Raw genomic sequence first — 13,610 nt, 5'->3', positions numbered from 1 at the left:
CATCGACTTCACAGTCATCTACAGAACACGTTGATGAAGAAGAGCAAGAATTACCAGCAACACCCCAAGCAGCGCCACAGTAGCTCAGACGGTCTACTAGGGAAAGCAGACCACCAGCCAGATTGACATATGCTCAGAAAGGCAAAGCAAATCAGGTGGAAACCACCAACTATGCTCTTATGACTACCATCATGGCTACAGAAGAGCCAGTGTACTTCGAAGACGCAGTAGACAAGCCCGAATGGCAAACTGCTATGAATGAAGAAATGGATGCTTTGTATAAAAATAACACTTGGGAATTATGCGACCTTCCACTAGGAAAGAAGGCCATAGCCAACAAATGGGTATACAAAGTGAAGTACAATCCAGATGGCAGTATTCAAAGATACAAAGCCAGATTAGTTGCAAAAGGATTTGCACAACAATATGGTCAAGATTATGATGAGACTTATGCTCCAGTAGCAAAGATGGATTCCATACGGTTCTTGATATCACTAGCGACACTCAGTAAATGGAATGTGTATCAGCTCGATGTCAAGAATGCATTTCTCAATGGTTATCTAGACGAGGAAGTCTACATGCAACAACCCGCAAGTTATGTTGAACCAGGAAAGGAGAACAAGGTTTGCCATCTCAAGAAAAGTCTCTATGGCTTAAAGCAAGCACCCAGAAGTTGGTACAGCAGAATTGACAAGTATTTTGCTGATCTGGGATACATGAAGTCCAATGCAGATCATACTCTCTACTACAAAGTTCAAGGGGAAGACATTACTATTGCACTTTTGTATGTAGATGATCTGATTGTGACAGGAAGCAAGGATAGCTTCATCAGAAAACTAAAACAAGACTGATCTGCAGAGTTCGACATGAAAGATCTTGGACTTATGCACTATTGTCTTGGAATTGAGTTCTGGACAGATTTAGATAGCACATTCACGAGTCAGCTCAAATATGTTGACAGCCTCCTGAAGAAGTTTCATATGGCAGATTGCAAGATTGCAGCCACTCCCATGGAACAGAGTTTGAAACTTACTAAAGATTCAAAAAAGCCTACAGTCAATGATAGATACTATAGGCAACTCATTGGATCTCTTATATATCTGACAATCACACGGCCAGATATTTGTTATGCAGTAAGCTCACTAGCACAGTTTATGGCAAATCCAAAACAGTCTCACTGGAATGCAACCAAAAGAGTCTTGAGATACATCAGAGGTACAAGACAGTTTGGGATAGAATACAGAGGAAGTCATCCACGGTTGCATGGATACTATGACAGTGACTATGCTGGAGATCATGAGACCAGGAGATCGACACAGGGATATGCATTTTTCCTTGGTCAAGGTGCTATATCATGGTTGTCAGACAAACAGCCAACTGTTTCTTTGTCTTCGACTGAAGCAGAATATAGAGCACTCACTATAGGTGCATGTGAGGCTATATGGCTTAGAAGACTATTGTCAGAAATAGATTACTTTGATGAGTCAAAGCCAACAACAATATACTGTGATAATCAATCGACTCAAGCATTGGCCAAAAATCTAGTATATCTCTCCAGGACAAAGCACATTGATGTGAGAGAGCACTTCATCAGAGAAAGAGTGTTACTTGGTGACATCACACTGTAGCATTGTGATAGCAAAGAAAATGTTGCAGACATCTTTACCAAACCACTCGGTAAAGAGCTATTCGAGAAACACCGACTAGCTCTTGGTTTGATGCAGAAGAAGGACATTCCCATTAAAGGGGTGTGATGGAATGTAATGCTCAGTCCTTCTTCGATTCCCCAGAATCATCATCTTGAGGGAAGGCCTACTTCATGATGTTGATCTTGAGGGAAGGTGTTGAGAGTTCACGCTCAACATCATGTGATCATGTGTGCATAGCACCATCACGTGATCATATGTGCATAGCACTAATCTTATAGAGTGCTATAAAGGAAAGGGTTAGATCCCCTAACCCTAACCCTAAAAGGGTTTGTATATATTCTATTTTTTCAACTAAATCTAGTGTACAGTTAGTCATTTGTGGTGTGCTCTCTAGGTGTGCCCTCTCTCCTCATCTCCACTCTTCTCCTCTCCCCTCTTCATATTTTGTCAAAAGAAAGGTAAGGGTAAGGACTCTGGTAACCCATCTTATTCTGATGGTAAAAAGAGAAAGAAGAAGATCAAGTGCTTCTATTACAACAAGGCAGGGCACAAGCAGAATGAGTGCCGCAAGAAGATTGCAGATGAGAAGAACGGAGTGAAGAAAGAGTCCAGCAACAGCGCGCAGGTAGCACCAATAGATCTGTTCATCGCAATTGAGGAGATTTGCACGGAGGCAGTTCATGTACCTGCGGATGAACCTTGGATCATTGACAGTGGTGCACTGTGCCACATGACCAGTCGGAAGGATTGGTATACCTCTCTATAGCCAGTAGGGAATGACATCATGGTAGCAGTCGGCAATGATGCAAAATGTCCAGCAAAAGGAAAAGGTATGATTGCTCTCAAGTCAGATGGAGTTCTGCGATCATGGATCGAGACCTCAAAGTTCAATTCGATAAGAATGGTGCACAGATCCTGGATCTTCAAGGAAAGGTCGTTGGTAAAGGTATACAGCGCAACAACATTTGCGAACTCTCACCTTTCAGTGCTCGAGTGGATGTGAAGAAGACTAAGCTATGGCATGAGAGGTTTGGTCATCTAAACCTTAGATCTTTGAAGGAGATGCATATCAGTGAAATGATTGCAGACCTACCAAAAATTTTAGATCTGCCCGATGTATGTGAATCTTGCATGATGGGCAAGTAGCATCGGCAGCCCTTTCCTAAAGAGGCCAGTAGGGCAAAGGCTCCTCTAGAGCTCGTTCACACGGACCTCTGCGGAAAGATGGAGACGGAAGCTTTGGGTGGTTCCTTCTACTTCATGATGATGATCGACGACTACAGTAGAAGGATATGGATAACCAAGACCAAGATATCCATTTAGTACTGCCACCAACAGCAGACCGAACTCCCCCAACGGTGCTTGGGAGGATTCAAGCCAAAGAAGATGAAGAAGAGCCTGTAGAACCACAATGGCAACGGCCATTCCCAAAGTGGGTAAAACAGCTTTTGGATGGTAGAGAACCTCCAGCCATTGAGGAGGAACCATCCGAACACCGCCGGTCTAAGAGATTAGAGGAGCAAAGAAGGGCACAGGAACACTTGGTCAACTATGCTTTGATGACAGAAGTGATCCGTGCTGAAGAACCCAAGTGTCTTGAAGAGGCACAGGGCGATGATATGTGGATGGAGGCTATGCAGTCGGAGTATGGCTCCATAATGAAGAACAGCGTAGGTCAATGGAGGACACTACGGGACGTGACCGTTGAAGGGAGGCTTGCAAGAGGCTATTGTTGTGCCGTTGGAGAAGGATAGAGGTGCACTGAACGAGCTTATGGAGAAGCCCAGTCATTCGGAGGTTGCATAGCGTAGTCACCGTAGATAGTCGTGGACATTGCTTGACTTAGTTGCTACTGCAGAGGAGCTGCTTGTGGAGAGGTTGCATTGTTGGTGGCACCCGTGTGTGTGCGCAGATGGATGCAGCCTTTGCGTAGGTCTTGTTGGAGCAAAGGCTTTGGACTCTCTATCGTCGATGAGCGGCCTATGAGCCGGTGCTGAGCATGAGGCATTGCAAGCTTGGAGCTCCTTCGCTGGCAGTTGGAGGAGCCTTAGGTAGGCTGTGGGGCTCCTTGCTTGCAGGTTTAAAACTATGGCGATCTCTCTCTCCTTCAAAGGCTCACTAGTACTAAGAGAAAGTATAGAGCTCTCTTTCTCGCAGATTTAAGATCCGAAACCTCCCTCTCTTTCACTGAATCTCTCCAAAGAAAACACTCAAAGATTGAAGAAGAAGATACTTTCTCTCACACCTCAAGAAGCTCTCAAATCAAATCGAAACTGCGGACAGAAACTTTCTTCACATGAACAGAAATCTTTCATCAACGGAATGAAAGAAACCTCTCAATCTATCAATCTCTCTCACACTCTCAAGAATCACAATGCCTCAGCGGAAGGCAAGGGAGCTCTGATACCATGACAAAATATGAAGAGGGGAGAGGAGAAGAGTGGAGATGAGGAGAGAGGGCATAGCTAGAGAGCACACCACAAATGACTAACTGTACACTAGATTTAGTTGAAAAAATAGAATATATACAAACCCTTTTAGGGTTAGGGTTAGGGGATCTAACCCTTTCCTTTATAGCACTCTATAAGGTTAGTGCTATGCACATATGATCACGTGATGGTGCTATGCACACATGATCACATGATGTTGAGCGTGAACTCTCAACATCTTTGATCCGGTCTAGAAAGCTGAATCTTCTCCAATCCTCGTCTTTTGACGCATCTCCTCCTCTAGAAGCATCGCGCCGAAATCCTCAAAGTTGAGAAGCGGATTTCTGTTCTGCGTATTCAGCGCCATAACAAGACTGTCGTACTTTGGTGGAAGAATCCGTATGCTTTTTCACCTTCGTGCTAGATTCTCGCTGGTGATGGTGATGCCAATTGCAGTCATCTGATCGCGCAGATTCTTCACCCTAGTGATGAACTTCTCTGCCGCTTCAGACTCAGATAACTTCTCGTTTGCGAGTTGAGTCTCCAGATTCTGAATTTGTGTCTGATTCGTGGTGTCATACTGATTTTTCAAGACCGTCCATGCCTCCTCCATTGTGGTGACATGTTGAATTAATGCCATGATGAAATCACTAACACTGCAGACAATAGAACACAGTGCATCTACATTTCTTCTTATCCACGCGAGAATCTCATCTGCAGTTGGTACTATCTGTTGTCCTACATTGGCTAGATCCGGTCTCAGAACCGGTCTCACGTCCACCCCAGTAGTAGTGTCCCAAAGCTCATATGCGCTTAGGATGGTCTTCATCTTGAACTTCCAGAGAGGATAGTTAGAGCCGTCCAACTTTCTGCTTTCGCCGAACGATGGGATTCGCAGTCTTGTGGGCTGGGCCATCTCTCACAATCTGCTCGCTAACAGAAACACACTACCAAATCTTCTTGCTAGAGTCCAAGCTCTGATACCATGTAAGAAAATAATACAACGTCTGTGCTCAACAAATAACAGGATCCCGTACGCAAGAGAGAAAACAAGATAGTATGGAGAATAAAAAATTTGATTACTGTAGAACTGATACAATAGATGGCGCTGTCTCCCAACCGTGCGCTCCTGTGAAAGAAGCTTGAAAGGGATTGTGAAATGGTGTAGCAAAGAGGGAGAATGAGCTGAAGAAAAAATGGGTAGAAGAGAAGAAGGTGGAGGAGATGGAGGCTAGATGCTAAGGAATCAGGGTTGTTGTAGCTAGTGATGAAATGGGCTTCACGGTCTCTTGTTGCGTTTAGGCACGATGACGACGATGAGTGAAACCTAATCAGTGTGCTTGATCTCATAGATGAATCTAGCATCTAAGAGTTTTTCTAGTTCGTCATAAGTCGTGGTGCCATACTTTGGATTTGTTCAATAAAGTCCACACAGCTTAGGGTGGGCACCTTCCCTTATTGGTATCATGTGTACTGCCACTTCTAGTGAAATTCCTTTCATTTCCTTGTATGACCATGCTTGGCAGTCTCAGTATTCCATTAGCAGTGCTTTGAGCTTTGTTTCATCTTCTTGTGTAAGCTGTTTCCCAATGAATACCAATTTTTTTTCCTCCCCTCAAAGAGGAGGTGAAATAGATTTTGAGGGAGCTGGCTTGGTAAGATACAATTCGACGATCCTAGTTTAGATTCGTTTGAACTCATTGAAGTGTTCATGGCCTTGGCTTTGCGGCAATATCCTCCATCTTTCTTGCAGTCTTTTGCTTTTATTCAACTTTGGAGTTTCAACTTTGGGAAGCTCAACCGCCATGAGGGCATGCAGAATGGCTAAGTCATTATCAAAGACTTGATCTTCAAATTGAGCATCCTCAACCTCAGTTTCAAGGTCCCAAGGAAAATCTGAGTCCTTATTGGTATGGGTACCTTCTTCAGGTTCATTATTCCACTCAAGGTCAACCATAAAGAATGGTAGCTCTAGATCGTGGCACCTCTAGATCAATTGGTTCTTCATATGTGAGTGGAGGATCGACCTGCATGACCTTAGCATTAATTTTCGAGAAGATGGGGTCTAGTGAATGGCAGTTGTTGCCAATGCTTGTATTCAATCATTGACATTTCTTTGTGTATCGTCCGCTATAGCATGTTGTTGTAGGGGAGCTGATTTACTTGAGATTGTTGTTGAAAAGTTTTCATCCAATGCTCTAGGCACAATTGGTTTTATTGCTCCTGTCCCCACATTGACACTTACTGCGGTGTCGCAATTTTGGATTGTTAGTGAATTAGTTCCCCAATCATGGAGGACTGATGCTTCACGCAACCAAGATGTCCTTGCAAGATTTGATAGGATTTCTTGGGGAGATCCAAGATTGTGAATTGAATGGAAAAGCGGACTTTTGTGACTTTTGTTGACACTCTATTCACTATTCTTGAAGGCTTTGCCCATGAATCATTGGCAAAGCATATGTTGAAATTAGACTTTTGCATTGGTGGGAGACCCCATTCATCATAGAGCTCCTTGGATAGGACATTTACACCTGCTCCACCATCCACGATGGCTTGGACTTCATCATATGCCTTATGGATTAAAGGCACAGTGATGTTGCATTTGTCATCTATCTCACCCATCCGCACAGGGATATCTTCTATGTCGGGGGTTTCCATTTTTCGAGCAAAAACCCCCGAGCAACAAGCAGACAAAAGGTAGGAGGGGTCAAAATATATAGGCTCAAGTCATTTTTGGGGAGCAAAAAAATCCAAATTATTTCAAGGAATATGTAAGTAAATATGAAATACTAATAAATAGATATAGATATAAATATACCTTTATATAATATACATATATAATGTCCAAGTGGTGACTTATTTTATCACTTTCAAAAATCCTTTCTTTTCCTTTCCCATTGGTTGGATCATGAAATTTTGAGCAAATATCCTCTTTATAGTTCCTCAGGATGACCTAAGAAAATAATATAATACTTTTTTAATAGACCCTCTAAGTGTATTTTTCCAGAGGAATATGGTTTGAAGAGCTTGCCCCCTAACCCTATTCTGTCGGCGCTCAAGTCATTTTTGGGGAGCAAAAAAATCCAAATTATTTCAAGGAATATGTAAGTAAATATGAAATACTAATAAATAGATATAGATATAAATATACCAGTAATTTCATTCAACTCCTCTTGCTTTTCATTAATTTCTCCACCTTATAGAGAGCCAACACTATTGTCGTTGCTGGCTAGGGACATGGCTACTGTCGTCAATGCCATACCTTGAAAATTGGTTCCAAAGGCATTGAGGGTAGCCATGCGGTTCACCAAAATGACCTTGTTAGCATTGCGATTGATGTCAGCATGGCCAATCACTCTTGACAAGGCCTTGCACTTCAGGAGGTCATCAGTGCCATGTGGAGAAAACTTTTTGTGGATAACCACAAAGCACCCTTTTGCTTGGCCAAGGTAATGTGCCAGTGAGTGATCTCGGCCTTACTGCGAACAAGGCATTGCCGAGATGAGAATAGGTCAACCTCAAATGCCTCCTGCAACAGTCCAACATTACATTAGAATTCCATTAAAGCAAAAGTATACCAAGAGAGAAGAAATTCAAAGCTCATAGTTTCTTACCACTATGGAGTCGTCATGCTCAATCCCTTCCTCTTTGTCAATGAGGATGGATCCAAAGGCCTCCTGCTGTCTGGAGTGAGATGTGGAGGCTTCTTCTGGAACATCAGGTAGGTCAGAGTAGATTGATGTCTCTGCATCTTTGATTTGGGCCAGTGTTAAAGCAAGAACCTCTTCTACTGAATCATCTACTCCCAAAACCCAAGTTCTTGCATAGTCATGTCCACCTCGTATCCACACAGGACACCAAGAGCTTCATCCTCTCGGAGACCAAACATAACGTCTATGTCATGGAGAAAGAGGTATTGTTATCCATCGACAAGAAGGAGAGCAAGAAACCATATCATTGTTGCGGGGTCAACAAAGGTGGTGCCCGAGATGGATGAAATTTGAGAAGTAGAATGGGGTTCAGGAGGTCACTAGAGCACTTCCAGGGCCAATGTAACTTCCCGCTCCTCAACTTCTTCATCTATGGGCTCTTCATTGTAGATGTTGGGCTCATCTACAGAAATAAGAGGATCCGAGATGAAATCGTGGAAGCCAGACCTAGCAGAATCCATGGTAGTTTGGTAGCTAGGAGAACAAAGGCTATGATAGTGAAACTTTGAAACTAAAGTAACTTTATAACCTATATATACCCAGATGATCTAAATATAAAAAATAAAAAGAATTATAAAAATTTTGGGAAAAACTTGACATTGAGATGAAACAAAACCATTCAAAACATCAAAATTAATTGCACTAATATTAATTGAAAAATGTCAAAATCCACAATTGTTCCACCCCACATTGTTTACAATCTTCAATATCGCAAGAGGCATAAAAGTGGCACTATGCACGAGCTTCTTTGCACGCTTTCCTACCTTTTCACCATTTAAGGTAAAGTGAAAGGACTCGGACATGCCATCCTCCATGACCAATAGGTGTTCCTGCACATCCCTGAGAGTCCGTTGTGATGTGACAGTCACATTCTTGACATCTCCTAAATGAGAACCAATACATAAACTTACCCCTGTATTATAATCCACCTATTTTCTTCTAGCGCCTATATTGGAAAGCAAAATATAACATTTGTGGGAGATGTGGTACTTGACAACCACATTGTCCTTACATACATGGCCTTGAAACAGATCACCCTTTTGTTCACCTGACCTGCTTCCCCAATTCACCCCAAGCAATTCCTCAAGGGCATTCTCATGTAGGCACTTGCATGACCACATGGTTTTTGTTCTGTGCATCTGGATATTCTGAAAACAAGAAGCAAAAATGTGCAGAGGCATAAACTAAGACAACCTTACCCATTTAGAGCCAAATGTAAACTTCATGGCCATGCCCACATCCTTTGCAATCTTTTCCTTGTATGATTGCATTGTTCTTGTATCCACCATGTTGCAATCCATGTCTTCAAGTTGTGGTGTTGCAATGCATTGAAGATGGCCATAGATTTATGCCGTCCTTGGAGTAATATACTTGGAATTATACCAATAGATATTTCTCTGTTTCAAAGCAGAGGACTTCTCTCCAGCATGCATTTGCCTTCCTAAATCCTCATGAATGGCAGTAAACTTACCTAAGAAGCACTCGATTGGTTCCCACTCCTCAAAGTCTGAAGGAAATACATCTGCTATGCACAACTGCTATTTCAAAATACAATTTCAAACTGACTCATTACACTGGTTCTATTTCAAAATACAATTTCAAATCAACTCACTACACTTCAAAATCTTACATAAAATGCAAACTTACAATGCAATGGTAGTGTCGATTGATTGCTTGACAAAGGGAGGTGCATCTCCTTCCCCATGTAGATGTGTTGCACCTTTGCAAGAAATCCTTTCTTCCCAAGCTTGTCCATTCATGCAAAAGATCACCTCTTTTGCTCTTGGGAAGCTTATGTGGACCCTTGGCAGATCCTCTCATGACTATCCAATCATTCAAGCTATAGGTGCAAGGCACCCATTCACCCAGTGCATTTTTGCTCCTGTGGGACACAGAGTACATGTATGGTCTCCTCACCATGCTTATATAGAGGTCACGATAGCAATAGTTGACTAGAAAGTGCGGCTTGGAGGGAGAGAGCAACTCCGATAGAGGGAGAGAGAGGAAGAAGGTATAAAGGGTGCAATTTAAGGTTGAGAGAAGCTCCAATAGGTGCTGTAGCTAGGAATGGAGGGAGAAAGAGTAGAGAGGGATGAGCAGCTACTCCAGGAGGTGTTGTAGCTAGGAATGAAGGGAGAAAGAGCAGAGGGGGATGAGTAGCCTGTTGAGATATCGAGCTCCACTCGTGATATGCCAAGGTGACTGTTGTGCATATATGTCACCGACTTGTTAGCTGCAGATGCGGTTGGTACACCGCCCATGAATAATGGCTAGATGACAGCTATCTTTATGTACTCTAGTTAGTGGCTCAATTAGTATGCCACCTTAGTTAGATGAGTTTGGTTTGAGATCCACATATAGGGTTCACCTATTCTTTTATACTTAGAGTTCTTTTGGCTTACACAACTAAGAAGAGGAAAATTGTTTTCAACCTTCAACTTTGTGTATATTCTCCCATTGTGTATGTGAGAAAGCTACAAGTGAGACTCCTGTGGGGGTTAAAGGTCACTATGCCTTTACCCCGGTTATGTACAATACTCAAATACATATATAAATGAACGAAAAAGAAGATTAGGGTGGTTCTGCACCCACCAAAACTTGTGTGGCTCTCTGTTTCTCTCTCTCTCCCTCTTCCGTTCTTGCTTTTGTTGAGAGTACTCTCAACTGGTATCAGAGTTCGGGTGATCTAACTGAGTGTGTGTGAATGCCTAGAAGCTCAGCAGCTCTGTGGGAGGAAGGAGAAGCTCTGTGCGAAGCTTTGTGGGTGACTTTACTTGCATCCGAGTATGTAGAGACCTTGGAGGAACCTTTGGAAAAGTCACTTTGGCTTTGTGAAGTGGTTTTGAGAGCTTGTTAAGTGTTTTCAAAGAAGTCGTTTTTTAAGCTTTTCCCTATTCTGTTCTTTGACAGAGAGTTCATATTGACTTGTAGAGGCAACTATTGCTTGCATTTGGTATCCACTTCACTTCAGGAGCTTTGGAACACCTTCATTCTTGAATCTGGGATCATTTCATTGGATTTCTGACTCATTGTGTCAGTTCCTACGTTTTTTCTGCCCGGGTGTTGGAACTCAAGTTTGGAGCAACCATTTGCAGATCTGTCAGTTCTAGTGGACTCAGGAGGTCCTAAAACTTCTATGTTGCTCATCATTCGCACTCCGGTGGAGTTTACAAATAGCTCTATTTCCAAAAACGTTTTTCAGTCTGTTTGTTGGACCCAGTGATTGAGACCACGGTTTCCAAAACCCTCTGTCCCATTGCGTTCTAGACGCCCAAAAACCCCTATGTGTTAGTTCTTGCGTGATTCGGTGGAGTATTTTCAGAGTTATAGATCTATGTGTATTCGATTTCGTCTCTCTGTTATGCATTTTACATTCTAAGGTTTTGAAACCTTAGATTTATACCACATGGCAGTGGATAAGTGTTGACTCCCATTTCTCACTCATCGGTTGGGATTTTGGAGTTTCGGCAGAAGAGAGATATTTGTAGATTTTTTGTTGAGTCCGATTATGCAATGGCACCCATGTTTTGAGGCATCATGTTCTATTTTTAGTAGCGGCCTTTTTCATGGGACCATGATTTCTTAAGCATACCTTATGCAGATCACTCTAGTTATAGTTTGAGCCATGTGCGCTCATTCGTGGTGTGCATTGGGTTGTAGTGGATGATTTATAGGCCATTTGGATGCATTGCGATCCTTATTCGATGCGCTGATAGGCCCAGATTGCCTTGTGGGATGCTATTTTTATGGATGCTTTGCACATGGATGCTATTTTATGCTGAGGGACAGCTTTGACACATTGTAGGTGATGCACTGATAGTGTTATGCTCTCTTGGATGAGATATTATTGGTGCATATGCCCATGGATGGTGTTTACGCTTGAGCCATTTGGCACCTATTGGCATTTTGGATTGCCATTGCAATTGGCATTTTCTTTTGGGCTAGATTTGCTCATATGGATGCATAGTACATGCACATGAGTCAGCTACATCTTTTGATGCTTTGAGCTTTGAGTTTTGGTGATATTTCAGTCTATTGTGGCATACACATTTGGGTGCACCTGGTATTTGGGATTTTGCTTTATTTGCATTATGGCATCTTCTTCCATGTATGAAAAGGAGTTTTTCAACATTAAAAAGTTTGATGGGACAAACTTTTCTTAGTGGAAAGAACAGATAAGGGATGTGCTTATTCAAAAGAAGTAGATTAAACCCTTGGCATGGATTGAAGCTAAGCCTGCAAATATGTCTGAGGATGATTGGAATGAGTTGGATGCATTAGCAAAGTCTACTATTAGACTTCATCTTGTAGAGTCACTTTATTTCACAGTAGTAAATGAGCAGACTACGGAAGATTTGTGGAAGAAACTGTGTGCCACTTATGAGAAGGAAACTGCCTCTAATAAATTTTACCTCATGAAGAGGTTGTTTGAGCTGCAAATGAAGGAAGGGGTCTCTATTGCTTCTCACTTGAATGAATTCAATATTATTTTCAGCCAATTTCAGGCTCAGAAGATGAATTTTGATGTGGAGACTAAGGCAATATTTCTCTTATGTTCATTGCCATCCTCATGGGATACCTTCCGTACAGCTGTTAGTAACTTTGCACCTGGTGGAGTACTGAAATTTAATGATGTTGTGGGTAGCTTGTTGGCCGAGGATATTAGACGGAAGTCTATGGACGACAACAAGCAGGATGCAACCTTAAATGTGCAAAGGGGCAGATCACAGTTCAGGGGGAAATCCCAAGAAAGAGGGAAGTCTCATAGCAAATCCAGGGCACGGAACATTGAGTGTTACCACTGTGGCAAGAAGGGCCATGTGAAAAAGGATTGCTACAAGCTGAAAAGAGAGTAAAAGGATAAGAAAAAGAATGCAAATTGGGGTGCAATTCAAAAGGAAGAGAGTCCAAGGGAGGACAAAGGAAAAGTGAAGATCGAGGAGATCAATGCAGTCACACATGATAGTGACAATGACGTTCTCTTCATGTCTAGTTTATCTGCAGAGTTGCTTACCACTTCAGATGATGCATATTCCCAAGATTGGATTTTGGATTCCGGTGCTTCATTCCATGTTACTCCCCATAGGGAATGGTTCTCCACTTATGACAGTGGAAAGACAGGTTGTGTGCATCTTGGAAATGACTATGCATGTGACATAGTGGGAGTAGGTGACAAAGTTTTCTTTTGCAAATGGGTCTGTATTTATTTTGAAACATGTGAGACATGTGCCTAAGTTGACCAAGAGTTTTATTTCAGTGGGTCAGCTAGATGATGCTGGTTTTCACACCACTTTTGGCTTTCAGAGTTGGAAAATTCAGAAGGGCTCTATGCTTTTAACTAGGGGTGCCAAGTGTGGGACTTTGTATCCCTTACATGTATCAGGGGTATTTGATCATGTTGTTGCAATAACCGAGCAGCCAAGCACTTCTTTGTTGCATTGTAGGTTGGGGCACATGAGCCAGAATGGAATGAAACTCTTATGCCATTTGGGTTATGTACCGCATTTGAGTTTCTCTGATTTTGAATTTTGTGAGCATTGTCTCTATGGAAAGCAGACTAAATCAGCCCATAAAAGAAGGGAAATAAAGAGTTTGAAAAGCGTGATTTGGTGCATTTAGACGTATGTGGTCCCATGCCTACACGGTCATTAGGCGGGGCTGAATACTATGTGACATTCATTGATGTGCAACTAGGAAAGTGTGGGCTTATGCTATAGCTCGGAAGAGTGATGTGTTCCATGTATTTCAGAAATGGCTGGCCTTGGTTGAAAATCAATCAGATAGAACACTTAAATACCTACGGACTAACAATGGTGGAGAGT

This window comes from Dipteris shenzhenensis, chromosome 14 (assembly GCF_047967505.1).
Source record: "Dipteris shenzhenensis isolate YYH24624 ecotype China chromosome 14, Dip_SZ_1.0, whole genome shotgun sequence".
Classification (NCBI taxonomy): domain Eukaryota; kingdom Viridiplantae; phylum Streptophyta; class Polypodiopsida; order Gleicheniales; family Dipteridaceae; genus Dipteris; species Dipteris shenzhenensis.
This window is presented reverse-complemented; position numbering follows the sequence as displayed.